Below are 18,696 nucleotides of genomic sequence, written 5' to 3'. Positions count from 1 at the left end.
AGCAAGTTAACACAAAGTAAAATGGATTCCTTCATTCATTTCTTCTGCTTATATTAGAATCAGAATCAGCTTTATTAGCCAAGTATGCTTACGCAACAAAGAACAGTACAAAAAAAGTAACAAAAAAAAAAAAAGATTTAAATATGTACAAGCTCTTGTAGGTATTATTTTTAGTATAAAGTCTGTGAGCACTGATATTATGGGTGCTAGAATGCTGACTAGACATGATCAGAGCATAAAACATGCACTGAGAGTCTTCTACTGTAATCATCCCCTGAAATTCATCAGACCAATAAAAACACGTGATCTCCCTCTCTTTCTCTCAGCTCACACAAACATCTTCAGTGTTTGGCGAACCCTAATACGGTGCTCTGACTGAATATATTATTCAGAATGTTCATAATGTCTCCCAGCTAGCCTTATCCCCCCCAGATAAGTAATATACAGTGTAATGTCATTGGCAGGCAGCATGCCGTAGGAATAATGGGGAGGTTTGTTCACTTTATGAAACACTATTCATCACAACAGAGACAAACAAATCTGATTTCAGCGGAGGATTATTCACTGCTGAAGATTGATTCTGTTTTCATGCAAAACTAATAAAGAAGCATCATGTGGATGTTTTGATTACGTTATGAGGCCTACAAACAGTTAATGATAGAAGTGAACTGTTGACTGGTGAGTAAATCAAGTGTAATTTATTCCTCTGGGTTTTATTATTGTCAAACTACAAAAATGACTTAAAATGAGATATCTCAAATAAATGTGCTTTTCCTTCTGTTTTCTGGTACACAGGGGTTGTTCTACAGATTGTTTGAATTGTGTTTGTACTTTATTAATAGTTTTATCTTTTAAATTAAATTATCTTTGTTGTTCCTTGATGCATTTTGGGTAAAATGTCTATTCCTGGAAGCCACATTATGATATTAACAAATACAAGTGCTAAGACAATTATGGTATTCATAATGATTAATCAGTAATAGTGCTAAGAATATTTTGATAATCTGAAAAGCACCTGGACAAAAAAATGCTTTAATTTAGTAAGATTTGCACACATTTTCACATGATATGGCTCACTGCTATGCATACATGTTCATGGAGGACTTTTTTATGGAGCATGTTGCTGCAAAACTATTTGCGTGCAAAGATCTCTACACAAAAATGCTGATGCAGAAATCCACAAATGCATGCACAGGTCTGCAACTATGTGCAAAGATGTGCAAATCTGTAAAAAGATTTGCAAATTTGTACAAAGATCCACAAATGCATGCACAAATCTGCAAATGTGCAGACCAATTTGTAATTGTGTTTTGTTTATTTTGGTCCAAAAAACACACATTTTTTGCTTTAAGATGTCAAAACACTCATAAGCCATCAGTTACAGCTGAAGTCTGCCTCTTAATTGGCTGTCATACACATGCAATTTTGCAACACTTGTGCCACACAATCTGCAAATGTGTACTCATATCTGTAAGTATAAGCACTAGGTCGCCCTCAGCGCAGGCTCACAGGCAGTGATTGAAAATGTGAACATAACAGTATAATATGATAAATCACGTGTGTATGACAGCCAATTAAGATGCAGTCCACAATTACAAATTGTTCCACACACTTGCAGATTTGTGCATGCATTTGTGATCTTTGTACCAATTTGCAAATCTTTTTACATATTTGAAAATCTTTGCATACATTTGCAGATCAGTGCACATATTTGTGGAATTGTGCACGCATTTGCAAATCTATCAAGCATTTGCAGATTTGTGAACAGATCTTTGTATGCATTTGCAAATAGTTTTGCTACAACAATAGCTCCATAATTTTAGCCTATTTCTGCATGTACTGTTAAAACATTCAAATGCTGCATCGCCTGTAACTTTAGTTTTCAATGGCTATTATTCATGTCATTATCATCAGTATTTGGCTGATCGTTGAGAAGCTGATCAACCTTGCAAGTGGTATCTACAACTACAATACTGTACAAGAAATAAACTAAGAATACAGTTATTTAGGGAGCTTTTAGAAAGTGCCTGACTGCTCTTGTTTTTGTTTTTGTCCTTGAGCACATATCAAAAAAAATCGACACAAAATATTTGAGTGCTCAGTGTATGTAAACAGAGTGATGCAAAAATTAATAAAGACTTGGATAACAAAAAAAGCCAAAAATAAACTGCAGTGCTATCGTATCTTCATTCAGGTCTGAGACAAATGCAGCAGGGTACTACTTAAGACATGAGCGCATTCATGCACAGCACTGCTGCTCCTCTGATCAGTGGCTCCACTGCAGACAGCAGACTTACTGTCACTTGCACTTTCTGGCCACGAGAGAGAACCAAGTTGCAAAACAGGGTTTCTCAAAACTTGGATAAGTAATTATCAGGCTCTCTGTCCCATATCCCAACAAATATCTAATGCATGGACAGGATCTGTCTTATTTCTCTGTACATTCCATTCAGTCTAGCTGTAGGGTTGACATTTGTGGGACGGCCTGGGTCACCAGGTTTGCGGTGGTCCTGGCCTGTAATGCTGGTGCATAAGGCCTGGTAGTTAAACTTCACACTTTCTATGAGTTTGTGCTAAAATTAAGAGCCTCTATTTAGGTTTATAAATATAGTAACTCTACTCTTTAAGAAAAATGGTTGCAGTACATTTACATCTGAAAGAAAGACTGATCTTTACATCATTTATATATCAACCTAGCTGTGGGAAGAACTCAGTAATGGTCCAATGAGCCATATTTGCCATTTAGCTTCATTCATTTTAAAGCAGACAGTGTGTGAGCTTCTCCCTCTCTCTTTTTCAGATTTAATGGCAGGTTGGCACCAGAGAGGGACACTGTGTTTGTCTAATGACTACATGCTGCCTGGCACGGTTACACATGGACACTACAGAGAAATCGAATTAACCACACAGGGAAATTTCCACCGTTGCCTCTCACTCTCCGTGTATTCCTGCATTTATGTGTTACTCTTACTGCGCATGAAACAAGAATATATCTATAGTTTCTTACAAAAATTATTTAGGGCTGTCAGTCTATGAACTTTTTATCAATTAACAGCAACATTTAGCGCATTGATTCTTTAATCTCATTAGCTGCTAACCTGGCACGCCGGATGGATTTGTTTCACCCATATGGAAAACCACTCATGGACAGTGTTTGGGAAAGGGCAGAGCCTTTGAAAAAAAAAACTTGGAGGGTGATTGGATGAGCATTCTGTCATATCTTTACTGGCAAATCGGAGCAGCAAAACACGTGATGTAGCCGCCACAGAGCTGCACCCCTAATGAAGGAATAGAACCCCTAAAATACACCAGATTCGTGTTCGGTCTGTCTCTGCTCCAGCACGGTAACGTAGCAGATAGGTCTTAGTTTTAGTCAATGAGAGTGCTTCCACCAGCTCCGCTGCTCTGCATCTCTCCTCTGGCACAGCTCCAGCAGTCCCCTCACAGCAGATACGTTGGACTTCTATTTCTGCGGGACGCCGGAGCCCTGCGCATAAACTCAGCATGGAGCAGATTGAACGGGCAGGAAGTGTTGCCAAAACCAAATTAAAATATCTGGTTAAATTTCAAAATAAAATACTCTGTGTTGACGCCAGATATAGGCCAGACTGTATTTCCTTTCACTACATCGACATAGTCTTAATGGGGCATAGCAGAGCCCGTTATCAGCATGTCAAAGGCGCAAAAAGAAGCGCATTTATTTATAAACTGACCCATAGATGCAGAAAAATGTATATGAAAGGACAAAACAGAGACGAATCATCCTATTCTTGCAGTTCCGATTAATTGCTTCACGTGTGTTTTTTATGTTTTATGGCACTTCAGTAGTTTCTACTCGCACGGCCAGGTGTGATTCTGTAAGTACTGCGAAACTCCTCGGTCTCGCAAGTCTAACAGTGCAGTGGTGCTGCTCTGTGCTGCAAAGCAAATGCTGTAAGTGGGAGTTGACGGACGGCGGGGCATGCAGTCAAACTGCAGCGAAGCCGTGCTGAAGCGGAGATGTATCTGGTGTATTTTAGGGGTAAACTCCATAGAGAACTGCATCACACGAACCATGGCGACTATAGACATGTCAGTACACGACTTTTGACATTTTAGAAAAGAAAATTCATTGCTGTTTTTGTTCTTTTAATAAAGAAATGTCATCAAGTTCTGATAAAACTTCATAGGGTGAAGTCACTTTTGACGAGCAGCATCAAAACTTTTGGTTTCAGTCTTAACTTTAAAAATCCTCGTTTGTGACTTCTGTGAGTAACGGTACATCCTAATCCTGTGGATTCATAACAAATGACTGCTGCTGGTGCAGAAAAATGAAGAATTTGCATCATGTGTGCAAGATTCTCATTTCAAATATGGTGTAAAGAAGGGAGATTTCTTTTTGAAAATGATACATTATTATTTAAAGACTTCAAGAAGGATGTTTTAATACGGAGGAATTGAGTCTTTTGAACCAGGAGATAGAATGAGCTCATGTCAAAGAGCTATTCAACCCAGCAACAAGAGAAATGACAAGACGTATTAAAAATGTACCCTCTTGTGAGAATGTGTCTTTCTTTTCATTTCCCACATCCATAAAGGTTTAAATAGATCTGTTCTCAGAAGTGATGCCGAAAATAAGGAATGAGAGATGACACATTTAGACACCTCTCTTTCTTTCATCTCTCATAAACAAGCCTTTCTCTCCCTCGCACATTTACTGTTGTGTCAATTACTGTCCCAGTAGTTTTCCTCCTCGGTCTGACACATCCACTGAGTGTGCGAGCATTCATCAGAGCTGTTTAACCCTCGCATCGCCCCCAACTGGAACACAGCCAGGGAACGTCACGAAGGCAGCCAGTCGTCACCTCCCTCCACCCCTGTCACCAACGAGCACATCAGACAGGGAGCAGGCCTTGTTGATGAGAAGAAATTCACTAATTGTTTGATTATACAGATCTTCATGATAATGAATCGCTACTCCACGCTTCGGGAACATGGTGTGCAGCCCGAATTACCACCCTAACACTCAAGCTGTGAAAGTTGATTACTCATTAGTGGGTGACTGAGTGGCACAAACAACCCGGGCACCCCCTTTAAATTCCCCTCCTGTATTCTTTTTTTTTTTTTTTTTTTTGACTGAATGTACTTCTAATTGGTGTACAGTTAACTGTGACACAGGAGAATGCCCTGCTCCAACAAGGACTGATTAAAATCCAACCAATGCTCAGGGAGAAGTACGTTTCCAGGTTTTCACTACACCTTTTAAAGCTTCTGTGAGGAGCTTCAGTTTCTGTTGGTTTTGGCAACCCATGGTGTATCTGGTCTTTTAGCCGCTCTTGTTCTGAAAATGCGTTAGTGATGTTTCTGAGAAAACATCTATCTTAGAAGTCAAACATTTGCTGTTAATCTTTACTGTGAAAAATGTTAAACTATGCTTTCTTTGTCTTAATGCCGTTAATCCCATGGGTGACACTGACTTGGTAAATTGGGGTGTTTTTTTTAGATGATAGTACCATTTTACTAAGTTTTGAATTTTTATATGATTTTGATCTCTGCAGTGATCTTGGTGCCATCTTGAAGAACAGAAGGTGTCACATTTATGCATCTGTTCTTGTAGTTTGTGTTTACACGTTATCAGTTAGTTTATTGAAGATAGTGACGTACGATAGTATAGACTACTCTTAAATCTTAGACTGGCTCTTCATCAGCCGTGGACTCCAGTCAGAGAGTAACACAGAACAGGGATACTTTTCTGTTGAACTTTAATATTTGGTGAATGAACAGTCAAATGGTTTACGTAATTAGACAACAAATCAACAGGGAGTCACTGCACAAGCATTGACCTTGAATAACCACTCACTTGCCCACTAAACATACTGGTAGGAATATATTAGCATTAGCATACCATCTTCACACAGGATCTCTGGAGCCCAGTCAGCGTGACCATCAGGTTCCTGGTCACCTCTCTTACCCCCTCACCCCCCACCCCTTATGCCAGGTGACCAGCTCTAGAAGACTCCTGGTTGGTCAAAACTTCTTCCATTTGAGAATTCGGGAGGCCACTATTTTCTTGGGAACCTTTAGTGGCAGAAATGTTTTTCTAACTTTCCCCAGATCTGTGCCTGTCAACAATCCTATCTCCAAGCTTTGCAGCAGTTCCTTTCACCTCATTGCTTGGTTTTTGCTCCGGGAGGCCTTCTATAGAGAGGTGTGTGACTTTACAAATCATGTCCAGTTTGTTTAATTTACCACAGGTGGACTCCAATCAAGGTGTAGAAACATCTCAGCAAAGATGCAGAGAAATGGGAGGAACCTGAGCTATATTTCAAGAGCTGTTGCGAAGGGACTGAATACTTATGTCAATGTGATATTTATATTTTTGATTTGCAGTAAATTTGCAAAATGTTCATGTTTTTGCAATGTGGGGGGGGGGGGGGGTACCTTCAATGACTGCAGCATCAGGCCGCAAAACAAAAACAAAAACAAAGGTAAGAATTATTTATGAACGCGCTGTACATCTATAACTGAAAAGAGAAAATTATGACACCCTTTTGACTTTTTGTAGCGTTAGTGTTTTTGATTTCCATCAGCTGACATGGCCAACATGTCTGGTGTGCAAGCCGGGTATGTGAATGGCTCTGCCAGACACAGGGCTTCCTCTTTAGAAGAGCAAAAGGAGAACTCGCAAAAGGCTCAGTGGAATGTATCCACACATATAGTTCCCTTCTGTAAGAAAATATGGTAACAGTGTGGTTAATTTAAAAAAAAAAAAGGAAAGAGTTCTAAATCAGACATTTTAATTGAAGTTATTACTCGTCCTGTGCTGGCAGCTCATCCCAAAAAGCATTTTGATAAATGCTTCTTGGGATGTTGCTGGGCGAACTGCTTCATATACTCAAATGATATAAAATCATTCAATTTGAAGAGCATTTGTATCTGAACAGTATCTGAACTGCAGTTCTCTCAGCCCAGGGGTCCATTTGGATGCACAGAGTGGACACTTCACCACAGGCAAACATATAGGCTGTATGGACCCGAAAGTAGAAACATGCAATCATTATGTGTCAAGAATCTGCATGGTAAAGAAAAGAAACAAAAAATGTAAACCTTTACAAAACCTCTATAGTATGACCACAGTCACGTGAGAACAGACGTGATAACATACCATTAAGAGTGACCAACACAGTCTGTTTCCTTGGCACGGTTAGAAGATCTTGTGTAAGATAGCAGGAACATATGTGAGCTGGTGTCGGTATGGGCAGGAGAACGCTACAGTAAAGAAAATTGCAGACTGATATCAGAACTTAAAAGACATAGTAAGATTCCAAGGCATTTGTCTAATGTAGGCAAACCCCTGTATGTTTAAGCACATTATGGGTATACAATGAGTGTAAAACATTTGTAAAATGTAAATGTAAAACATTTTTTTTGTGTGATGATGTGTCACACTGAGAACATAGATATACTGAAGAGATACAGTCCAGACACCGTATCACTGCTGTGTTTGTCTTGCAGTGCAGGCAGATATGATGATGAATATTTCGTGCGGCTAGTTTCCAATTCAGTAAGTCTGGCAAGGTTGTCTGGAATGACTCGTGATATTTTTTTTTGTCTGCTGCTCTATGCCAACACAGTCTCCGCCTCTGTTAATTCTGGGACAAACACAGAATCTAACACCTCCCTTAAATTTTCGAGGTGTTGATCTGAAATAATAAAATATAAGCATTATAAAGGTCAGTTGGAAATTGATTTATGCAGCATATCTATGTCAAATCTTGAAAATTAAGGCTAATTTTATTTCAGCTGTCAGCCCTCAAGTTGCATACCAAGATTTGGGACCTCTTCTTCCTCTTCATCTGAGTCTTCCACTTCCACAAGCTCTTCCACCTCTTTAGAAACTCTGATGTAGTCAGGGGGTTTAACTGCATACAAAAATTAAATATGTAGGAACTAGGTCTGAACATAAAAGTGTAAAAATTATGAAAAACATCAAACTGTCATCATATTTTACAAAGCAGATTTTTTTTCCCCTGTTGTCCGAGGAATTAGGTGCCCATCTCGTCCCCTCTTCCTCCATGTGATGGCAGTTTTTTTGTCCCCCTTTTTATAGGACGAAGCTTAAGGATAAAGAGATGGATTTGTCATTGTTTTTGGGTCGGATATTAGATGTTTTATTATAACTGCAAACTGTAAGTTAAAAATGAAAATGTTACCCCTTTTTATTTTGTAATTCTTTCACAAGGATTTTCCTCTCCTCCAACCACTAGCACAGGTTTTTTTGTGGATCGAAAGCCATGACAATTTTATTACACAGACACACAGAAAGAAAGAAAATGAATACAAACAGGAACAGGGGGAGAGGACAAAGAGAAAGTAGAAAAATACGAAAGGAACAAATAGAGTAAAAGAGAGAAGGAAATAATTTGAAATAAATTGGCTCTTAAAAGAGCCGTTGGATGTTTTATGTTCTTCTTTCAGTACAACTGTTAGCAAAAGACCTGAAAATACATTCAGATGAAACAGGCAATTAGCTGTCTCAACAATTTTCTAACTCATATATATACAGTTGCAAGAAAAAGTATGTGAACCCTTTGGGATTTCTTGGATTTCTGCATAAATTGGTCATCAGATGTGTTCTGATCTTCATCTAAGTCACAACAATAGACAAACACAGTCTGCTTAAACTAATACCAACAAAAATGATATGTTTTCATGTTTTTATTGAACAAAACATGTAAACATTCACAGTGCAGGGTGGAAAAAGTATGTGAACCTTTGGATTTAATAACTGGTTGATCCTCCTTTGGCAGCAATAACCTCAACCAAACCTTTCCTGTAGTTGCAGATCAGACCTGCACAATGGTCAGGAGGAATTTTGGACCATTCCTCTTTACAAAACGGTTTCAGTTCAGCCATATTATTGGGATGTCTGGTGTGAATCGCTCTCTTGAGGTCATGCCACAGCATCTCAATCGAGTTGAGGTCAGGACTCTGACTGGGCCACTCCAGAAGGCGTATTTTCTTGTGTTGAAGCCATTCTTTTGTTGATTTACTTCTATGCTTTGGGTTGTTGTCCTGTTGCATCACCCATCCTCTGCTGAGCTTCACTTGGTGAACAGATGGTCTTAAGTTTTCCTGCAAAATGTCTTGAAAACTTGAGAATTATTTTTTCCGTCAATGACAGCAATCTGTCCAAGCCCTGAGGCAGCAAAGCAGCCCCAAACCATGATGGCCCAGTTGGGATGAGGTTTTGATGTTGGTGTGCTGTGCCTTTTTTCTCCACACATAGTGTTGTGTGTTCCTTCCAAACAACTCAATTTTGGTTTCATCTATGGACAGAATATTTTGCCAGTAGTGCTGTGCAACATCCAGGTGCTCTTTTGCAAACTTCAAACATGCAGCAATGTTTTGTTTGGACAGCAGTGGTTTCCTCCATGGTGTCCTCCCATGAACTCAATCCTTGTTTAATGTTTTATTTATTGTAGATCTGTCAACACAAATGTTAGCATGTGCCAGAGATTTCTATAAGTCTTTAGCTGGCACTCTAGGATTCTTCTTCACCTCATTGAGCATTCTGCACTGTCATCTTTACAGGACGACCACGCCTAGGGAGAATAGCAACAGTGCTGAACTTTCTTCATTTGTAGACAGTCTGTCTTACCGTGGACACATGAGCATCAAGGCTTTTAGATACTTTTGTAACCCTTTCCAGCTTCAGGCAAGTCAACAATTCTTGATCGTAGGCAGTGTTCCCTCTAATTTTCAAAACTGCTGAGCAAACATCGACTACACTGAGCAACTACTTCATCAACTGTGGGCCACATCTGATGTGTACACTACGTCCACATGGCAGCGCCATGGCATCACCTCTCCAAACTCAAATATCATTGACAAGTGATATCAAGTGACTATAACAATAAAGATTAACAATCACTGTTCAAGTCATGAATTTCACCATTCATTCATGCACAAGCCACTCTCAGTTTTAGTTAGCCACAATTTTGATGTTTGGAAATCCTGTTTTTTTAAATCAAGGTTTACATTTTAATGACTTACAATCCTTTTAAATATAAAAGTAAACTGTGATTCTAACTTACAAGCATTTGTCCTCAGGTGAAATCAGACATTAACAAAGTTTGTAGTTTCATATAAAAAGGTAAAAATCAGGAGCGTCTTAGATGAGATAAAACTCTTGCTCTGTTCCCTTGCTTTATGATCAGAGTAAGGTCTCCTAAAGGACTTCTACCTGCACTAATTTAACAGCACATTATATGAAATATGTCACACTGTTAGAACCATCAGGGTTTAAATCATTTTATAATAGGTCCTTTATAGGAGATCAACTCTTTCCTGGTCTCATTGTAGATCGTGGCCAGATTCATTCATTAAAGCACCTTGTTTACATAAAAATAGACATCCATTTAATGTTACAAAAAATTATTGATAACTATTTTAAAAAAAAATAGATTGAATGTGTAACATTAAGTTAACTTGTGGGAAAGATGTAATAAGCTGTTTTAACTCTCATTACTATAAAAAATGATTAAAAACAGAAATTTACAGCTTTACTCTCTTCAGCTGAAGCCTTTTTTACTCCTGTAGAAGTTTTCTATGCCTGGCTCCTGTCTGCCTCTGTTTCTCACTGTCCTGCTGATCAGTTATTAGGGTGTAAGAGATTTTATAATTTTATGATTGGTTTATTATCAATATACAATAAATCTATAATGTTTACTGCAATGTGTCACCTACCAAATGTTTTGATAATGAGTTCAATACTGATGTTTAATCAGTCTTTGTCGTTGTGATAAAATAAAGAGGAGGAATGTTAAAACGATCATTTAACATTCTGCAGCTCGCTGAGGAGAGAGAGGGAGGAAAGAGAGAGAGCGGTTATTCATATAGATAGCACTGACGCACGTATGCGCCAGAGAGGAGCTTTAAAAAGCAGGAGAAAAGTTCAGCTCTGAACTACCAACACGTTAGCTTGTATTTGTCTGTCTGTGAGTGGCATTAGTGTTTTCGTCGCTGTGTGGACAGCATGAAGCCAAAAGTGTCTGCTCAAATACACACGACGGACACACCGATAGACTCGGCCATATGGCAATTTTTTTGGGAAAAAATCCTCCCTTTATGTGTAAATCAGTCATCGAAACAGCCATCCACTTCCCACACACTGGCAGTAAGAGCCGAGCACAGTTAGAGGAAGGTGGAGTTTGTGATGCTGATAAATTTAACTCACAAAAGCACCTCACTGAGGAACCCCCTGTGGCTGAAATCCACCCGCATTCGGCGGCTGTCAATAACAGGCCCTGCTCTGGTGTGTCGGCTGTTGCATTATCTGGTAGCCACACTTTACATCTCTCAGGTATGAGGCACCCATGGAGGTGGAAGCCCTAGGCTACAGTACCAGCTAGCCTGTGCGTTAATGCGCCTTTGATCACAGCGCACATCAGAAAATAACAGTGAAAACTTAGATATATTTAGAGATATTTGAGTACGCAACTTTTTTTTCTTCTGTGCAGAGAGGTGGAGAGCAGTGCGCAATTGCGCCGAAAACCCCCTTAGAGGGAACAGTGATCGTAGGTCTTCTGAGAGTTCTTCTGTGCCAGGCATGGTTCACATCAGGCAATGCTTCTTGAGAACAGCAAATTCAAAACTGGTGTCTGTTTTTTAAAGGGCAGGGCAGCTTTAACCAACATCCAATCTCATCACATTGATTGGACTCCAGGTTGGCTGACTCCAGGCTCCAATTAGCTCTTGGAGAAGTCATTTGCCTGGGGGTTCACATACTTTTTCCACCCTGCACTGTGAATGTTTACATGTTTTGTTCAATAAAAACATGAAAACCTATCATTTTTGTTGATATTAGTTTAAGCAGACTGTGTTTGTCTATTGTTGTGACTTAGATGAAGAGCAGAACACATTTGATGACCAATTTATGCAGAAATCCCAAAGGGTTCACATACTTTTTCTTGCAACTGTGTATAATTTTAATACACACTTGAAAAAAATATATAGGCCTATTTAAATTGACGTGATTGGTTGATAGATGTGAGGCAACTTAACCAAAAATCAAGACTTAAAATCATACATGTATGTAGTGGGTGAATCCGTTTGTCATTTATTTCCCTTTTGCTGCAAACGGTAAAACATAAAGATAGCTTTGCAATCTAATATGTAAAGCCATCTAAATATTGCATTATTTTGCGCTACAATTATAATTATGGATTGAAACCTCAGTATGTGAGCTCGCCCCAATTTGATGTTTTGTCTACAAGTTCGAGCATAAGAGCTTCAAATGAGACTTTCTCTGTTGCACAATTATAGCTGACCATCATGAATTTGATAAAATCATGCAAACATACAATTGAATGAAGTGAGAAAGATATATTAAATATTACTTTAAATTTTGGCCCCTTACCTTTACAACAATTAAGCCGGGAATGTCGCATGTGGCGCCGGCCAATCTATGCTCATTTTAGTTTTACGGCCAGAGACCATAAAATGATAAACGGCACAGTTTTTCCAACAAACTATGAAAAATAGTTGATAGCTCTGAAACGTTTCTTTTGTGCCAGGCTGAAAACTATAATTTTTGTTGAGGACAGAATACAGTCATTTTTATATAGTTGTACGGTAACTGTGACACTACGCTTTTGTGGTGAAGATGCAGTGTTGTAACCAAAAGTAAACTTTAGTCTGCAGAGAGCAGAAGGCTGTGGGCTCAGGGCGTCCCTCCACAAAGATCCTTCATAGTGCGTTAAGCTTGCAATGACTCGAACACATGAGACAGCAGTCCGTTTTCAAAATTCCCGTTTAGGTGTTGTGTTTTTCTCAGTGTCTGCACTCCTGGTGAAAGAAGCAGAAATTCTGTCTGGATCTTTCTCTCTCGTGTGTGCAGCATAGGTGGCCCTCAAGTCTTTTTTTGGCTTCAGTGTGCCACAGCATTATATAAAAATCCGATCAGTTCATAATTAAAGTCATTACTGTCACGAACAGTGGCTGAGGCAGAGAGAGACAAGAAGTAAGAGTTCTGGTTATAGAAATAGATTATTACTTTGTTTTCCAGTTAAAATGTTTTGTTTTATTGAGGACCAAATCACAAAAAACTGTACAGTCTGCATAAATCATAATTTTACAGGAAGAGCACAACCAGGGGCATGATAATATCGTACCATCAGAAATCAAAGAACTGGTTGCTCTGGGGCATTTTGAAGTCATTATTGCTGAATTTCTTGTGCTCTGATTGCACTTGTTTCAACTGACTTTGATGTGCCTTTTCTGATTGATGTATTTTTTTTAACTTGTTAATGTACTTTATATCTTTTTATATCTTTATCATGCATTTTTCATTCTTCTTATGCTCGACGTCATTGTAAATGACAGCTTGCCTTAATGATTTTCGAGTCTAAATAAAGATGAATAAAAATGAATACATCTCCATGCGGCCACAGTGAAGTAAAGTAAGACTACCACTGATCCTTAATGTCTAATTTCACACTAGAACTCACAGACAGCTCAGTGGACAAGTCAGAAGTCATCTGAACCTTTTTAATGAGCTCTTATTTCTATTTTAAATCCATAACAAGTTCCTTTTTCTGTGGGTAGGTTCATTTTAAAATCTTCCATCTACCTCTAAAAGTGACTCTAGTTTACGACAATCCAAAATGACATGGAAACTGTAAAATCCAAAGTAGTGGAAATTTAAATTCAATAGAAAGGGCACGATTAACTACAGGATTTCTGAGATAAATTGTGATTAAAAATTGTAATCTTTTGACAGCCCTAATTTTAGAAAAGCCAAGTTCATTACAAAATAGAGAATGAAAACAGAATATAAGAAATATAGTACTTAGTGCTCAGTACTTATTCTGGGACAACAGTAGGCAAATAAAATATTCTTATTGAGCTACAATCATAGAAACATAACCGTGCATGGTAACGACTGGATGACAGAACACTTCTGCAAAGAAATTATGATTAAAGTATTTCTTCTTTTTTTTGATGTCATTAAATTGTATCCTCCAGGTCCTATTTTTTTATATTTATGAGTATGGTATAAAATAGTACTTTGTAAAAGCATATTAATCAATTCAGATTTTTTAATTAATTTATTTCTGTTTTTTTAGTAATGTTTTTTTCTCCTCTGAGGAGGAGCTTATTAACAAAAGGAGTCAAAGAGTGCTGGATAAGAGCGTTAATGCACAGGGCACAAAAAATGATTTTGAAATGGCACAAAAATACAACCAGGCTGAGATCTGACTGTGAGCACATTTATGTGTGTGTGTGTTGGGGGGGGCTGGGTGTGTGACTGCCACTACAAGACAAAAGTTAATGAGGTTTGAAGGCTGCTGTTGCAGCAGCGGCCTCGTCTTTGTCTCCGTCCTCTGCCACCCTGCTTCCTGCCCAGGCCTTTATTAAAAGGATAATACAGCAGGGTCTCTAAGTGTGCAGCTGCAGAGAGAAAGACAAGGGCGAGAGAGGGGTACAATAAGGAGGAGAGAGAGAGCTTGAGGTGGTAAACATAAAGGCGAGTGAAACAGACAGAGTAGAACAGGAAAATTGATATATTAATGCTAATGAGGAAAATAGATGAGAGAAAATTAAACAAGGTCAACAACGATGGATGGATGGATGGATGGACGGGCGAAAGGATGGATGGATGGATGCTGAGGTGGGGCAAAAGAGAGTAAGAGACTCAATCCAATTTTATTCACTTCTCTACTCCTGAAACTGAGAAATAGAGCTCCAGGAGACTCTGAAGGAGGAGAGAAATGGTGTGACATTAAAGAGGTGTAGAGGGATAATAAGAGGAGACAGTGAGAATGAAAAATGCAGGAAAAGGACCAGGAAGGAGGCAGATGGGAGAGATTTAGTGTAGGGGAGAGTACTGGGCTATGGGAGAGTAACAGCAGAGAAGAACTATAGATCACCTCTTCAAACAGATTTACACATTAGAACTGTATTTGCTCTGACAAAATCCGCTGAATCATTTTGTCCTTGAGAAATGCATCAATGAAACAACCTGGAAACATCAAGATGACATAAATTTGATGTTCTATATTTGTGGAAAAGGTGCTGCACATGTACCACCACGTATTTATAAGATTAAAAATCTTTGTTAGTAAAAAAGATACAAATAAGAATGAGAGTGTCTATAAATAACAGCTGTTGATATTGCTCCAAATTTTTAATTTTTTAAGTACCGAAAATACATTTTTTCACTCATCATTACTCCTACATTTATGACTTTTTAAAGTTAAATTGCACTGTGGAAGCGTTCCTTCACTCAGGGAGCACTCACACTAGGTAATCTGTACTCATACCGTGCGACATACGTGCTATTTGACCCCCTCTCTAGTCCCCCTTTCGGTGTGCACTCCTGCTGCTCAGAGCATCCAGGCCTGAGCATGGATATGTCACACACCGACATCATCACACACAGCATTGACTGATGATGAATTTACAAATCTACATAAGTATACAAAAGTATACATTAAGTATTGTTATTTAAGGCTGTAAAATAGGTGAAATAACCCTAGTGTCATATCAGATAATGTATAAATGTGTTGCTGACCTGGGATCAGTGTGTTAAGACAGAGTCCAGTGAGGAGAGTGAGTGAGAGAGCTTCATTGTGGAGATTTTTCCCTCACCAGAGCTCCTAATCTGGAGTCTGATCATCATAAAATCATTTGGCATCACAATTTGTTAATGATGAAGTTTAAATCAGTCAGGAGATGAACCCCATCACACAATTGTTCCCATTTGTGGCAGACTTTCTGTTACACAGGAAGCACCGGAGTGTTTTTTATCCAGAGAGCTGCAGTTTGTGGCTCAATCAGAGGGAGGAAGCTCTTTAAAGACAAGGCAAAAAATTTTCCACATCCATTACGACCCGACCATGGCAGAAACTGGAAAGAAATTTGGACCGGACTGGGCTCCATCAGGATGAGAGGTCGTAGTGGACTGTGCACAGATGGTGAAGTTCTTCTGCACTAAAATATTTGTAATTTGTTCAAGTCAGCTTTAAAAAAAATACAATTTTCTCTCTCTATCATTCTAGAAAAATCCAGCCATCTCTATCAGCCTCTCTCTTTCTGGATAATGTGTTTTTCATGCATGCAGCTGCTGCCTGGTGTGCACTCTGCAGCGCGTCCTTTTAACTCTTTGAGATAAAGATAATTAAATATGTTTCATTTAAATCATTCACTGCATCATATAACCTCCTTTGTCTTAATTACAGAGTTAATAAAAGATGGGTAAATATATGAATTTTTAAGTATTTCAAAATAGTATTTTGTAAAATTATCTCTTTTACCAAAACCTCTCTTGTATGTCAGCTCCACAATCACGTTACGTCACATTCCCATGCTCGTATGCTTTAATTTGTAATCATGCTGTGCTTTGGCCCCACTTAGTCTTTCCATGCTTGGGCAAGGGAAGCACGCCCAAGTGTGGAAGAGCGTGCTCACACTGGTCAAATGAACTGGACTTTAGGCTGAAACACGCCCAGGCACGGTACAGATTGCCTCATGGGAGTGACCTGACACGCCAGATGGATTTGTTTCACGCATCCATCTGGATAAGCTTCAATATGAAACGTTTGAGAAAAGGCAGAGGAAACGTTTGAAAAAAACTTGGAGTGTGATTGGGTGTACGTTCTGTCACATCTCTACGGGCCAATCAGAGCAACAAACACGTGAAGTAGCCGCTATCAAGCTGCACATGTGGAGCTACTGAGGAATAACGCGAAACATGGCGACTATAGACATGTCAGTACTCGACTTTTGTTGTTTTTGAAAAGAAAACAACTCACTGCTGTTCTTTGTTCTTCTTTTAACGAAGAAATGTCATCAAGTTCTGATAAAACTGGCGCTTTAGCAGCATCCACGCTAATCTCTTCCTCCATAACTGCACCAGCTCTTGCTGCTGCTTGTTTACATCATGACTCTGCTGGGCCTGAAAGTACTGCCCCTCGTCGCTGATTGGTCCTGTCACTTACTGGGCCCAAACGGTTCAGATGGGAGCTTTGCAAGATGGATTTGCCAGTGAGAAACAAAGAAATGGGTGTATCCATCTGCTTTGCAAGGTTATCGTGGGAGTGCACCCTTAAAAATTTGGTTTAAACTCAACTCAAAGCATGTTTCAGTTATTTTTGTACAGCTACCTGTTCTCCATCCACTGCCATTGTCCCTTGTGTCTACAAGGGATGTCAGTTAAAAAAAAACACACACACAACTTTGAACAAATTTCTAACATGAAAACATAACGTTCAAAGACATTCAACCTCCTACCCCATCTGAGTGTCATTCAGTCAACTGAGAAAAATAGAGCTGAAATTGCTAATTTGGTTTTGTAAGGTACAACGACTCTTATTTTCTACGTTTAACTGTTCATTCTTACAGTGGAGGTGCACCAAAACTTATCTAACAAAGTGGGGCAGCAGTTGGATATAATTCAGTGTGGCACCTTCCCGCTCATCTTTGAATGTCACATTTCCCTTTTAAAGAAAGTCCCAGGGGCTCAGTGGACAAGTCCAAAGTTATCTGCACCTTGTCATATCAGACATTTCCTTTTTTTATGTTTTATGTTCGATCAACCATAAGTTCATCTCTTTCTTTCAAAATAAAGGTGGGTGTTTGTCAGAACAGAAGGTAAAGAAGCCTTCCCTTAAGATAGTAAACATCACAGAGAGAGCACAAGAAAGAATAGTTAGTTAGAAAATCTCTTTGGTTAAAGGTGCAGTGCAGGGTGTGAAATTAGTGTCCGCCACCAGCTGAATGCTGGTATTTTTGGGCAGTGTCGGGTGAAATTGCTCAACCTACCAGCCACTAGAGCATTAAGATGAATGTAACATCACAGAATGATTTTGTGACGGTATACGACGTATACTGAGTGCCAGTTTCTGCTTCTTCTACCAACTTCATGATCATGGTTTGATTCAATATCATATGATCAGTACTGCAGCTGGTGTATGTGCTGAAAGTTTCTTTGAACCAAAGTTTCAAGTCCAAGAATTTTAAACAAGGGCCTGAATTCTGACATGAGATAGCAGAAATTGAGAGTGGGGTGTAGATCACAGATGGCCCTTTTGGAGACAATTATTGTGAGACACCACATCTGTCAGAATTGAAATACTCATCAAAAAATGTTTAATATTTGGGATCTTTACCATTTAGCCTTGCCCTCATGTTTTTCATATTTCCACAGTATTTTATTTTCATGTAGCTCTTCTTGCAAACCTCATCTGTCATGTCCATCTCATTCGTGCCCTGCTTGCATTTCTATTGTCCCCCCCTGGTGCTTCCATGTTTGTTGTGCTAACTTTCTCCTGCTCTATGGCTGTCACCTCTGCTGACCTCACTGGACTAAACAATTGTCCAAACAATTGATTTTATTTTTTCTAACATCATAGACTTCAGTTCTTATTACCAATTCATTTTAAAAAAAAAAAAAAAAAAAAGATACTTGGTGGACGAGACGATGCGATAAATAATCCAGACAAAATATCGTGATATTGTGCTGTATCGATTTTTTTTTTCTCCCACCCTTATTATTTAACCTTTATTTGTCAAGTCTCAAAATCCTTCAGGTTTCTCTCATTTACAATAATGTTGAGATACAAACATATATGGACTTATATTTTCTGTCTTAATTCTGAGCAAACGATGGGAAACGTTGAGCACAGAAAAATATTTAGTGAAACACACTAATCG

The sequence above is a fragment of the Cheilinus undulatus genome, linkage group 8 (genome assembly GCF_018320785.1).
Source record: "Cheilinus undulatus linkage group 8, ASM1832078v1, whole genome shotgun sequence".
Lineage (NCBI taxonomy): Eukaryota > Metazoa > Chordata > Actinopteri > Labriformes > Labridae > Cheilinus > Cheilinus undulatus.
The sequence above is the reverse complement of the archived record's forward strand: the minus strand, read 5'-3'. Positions refer to the sequence as shown.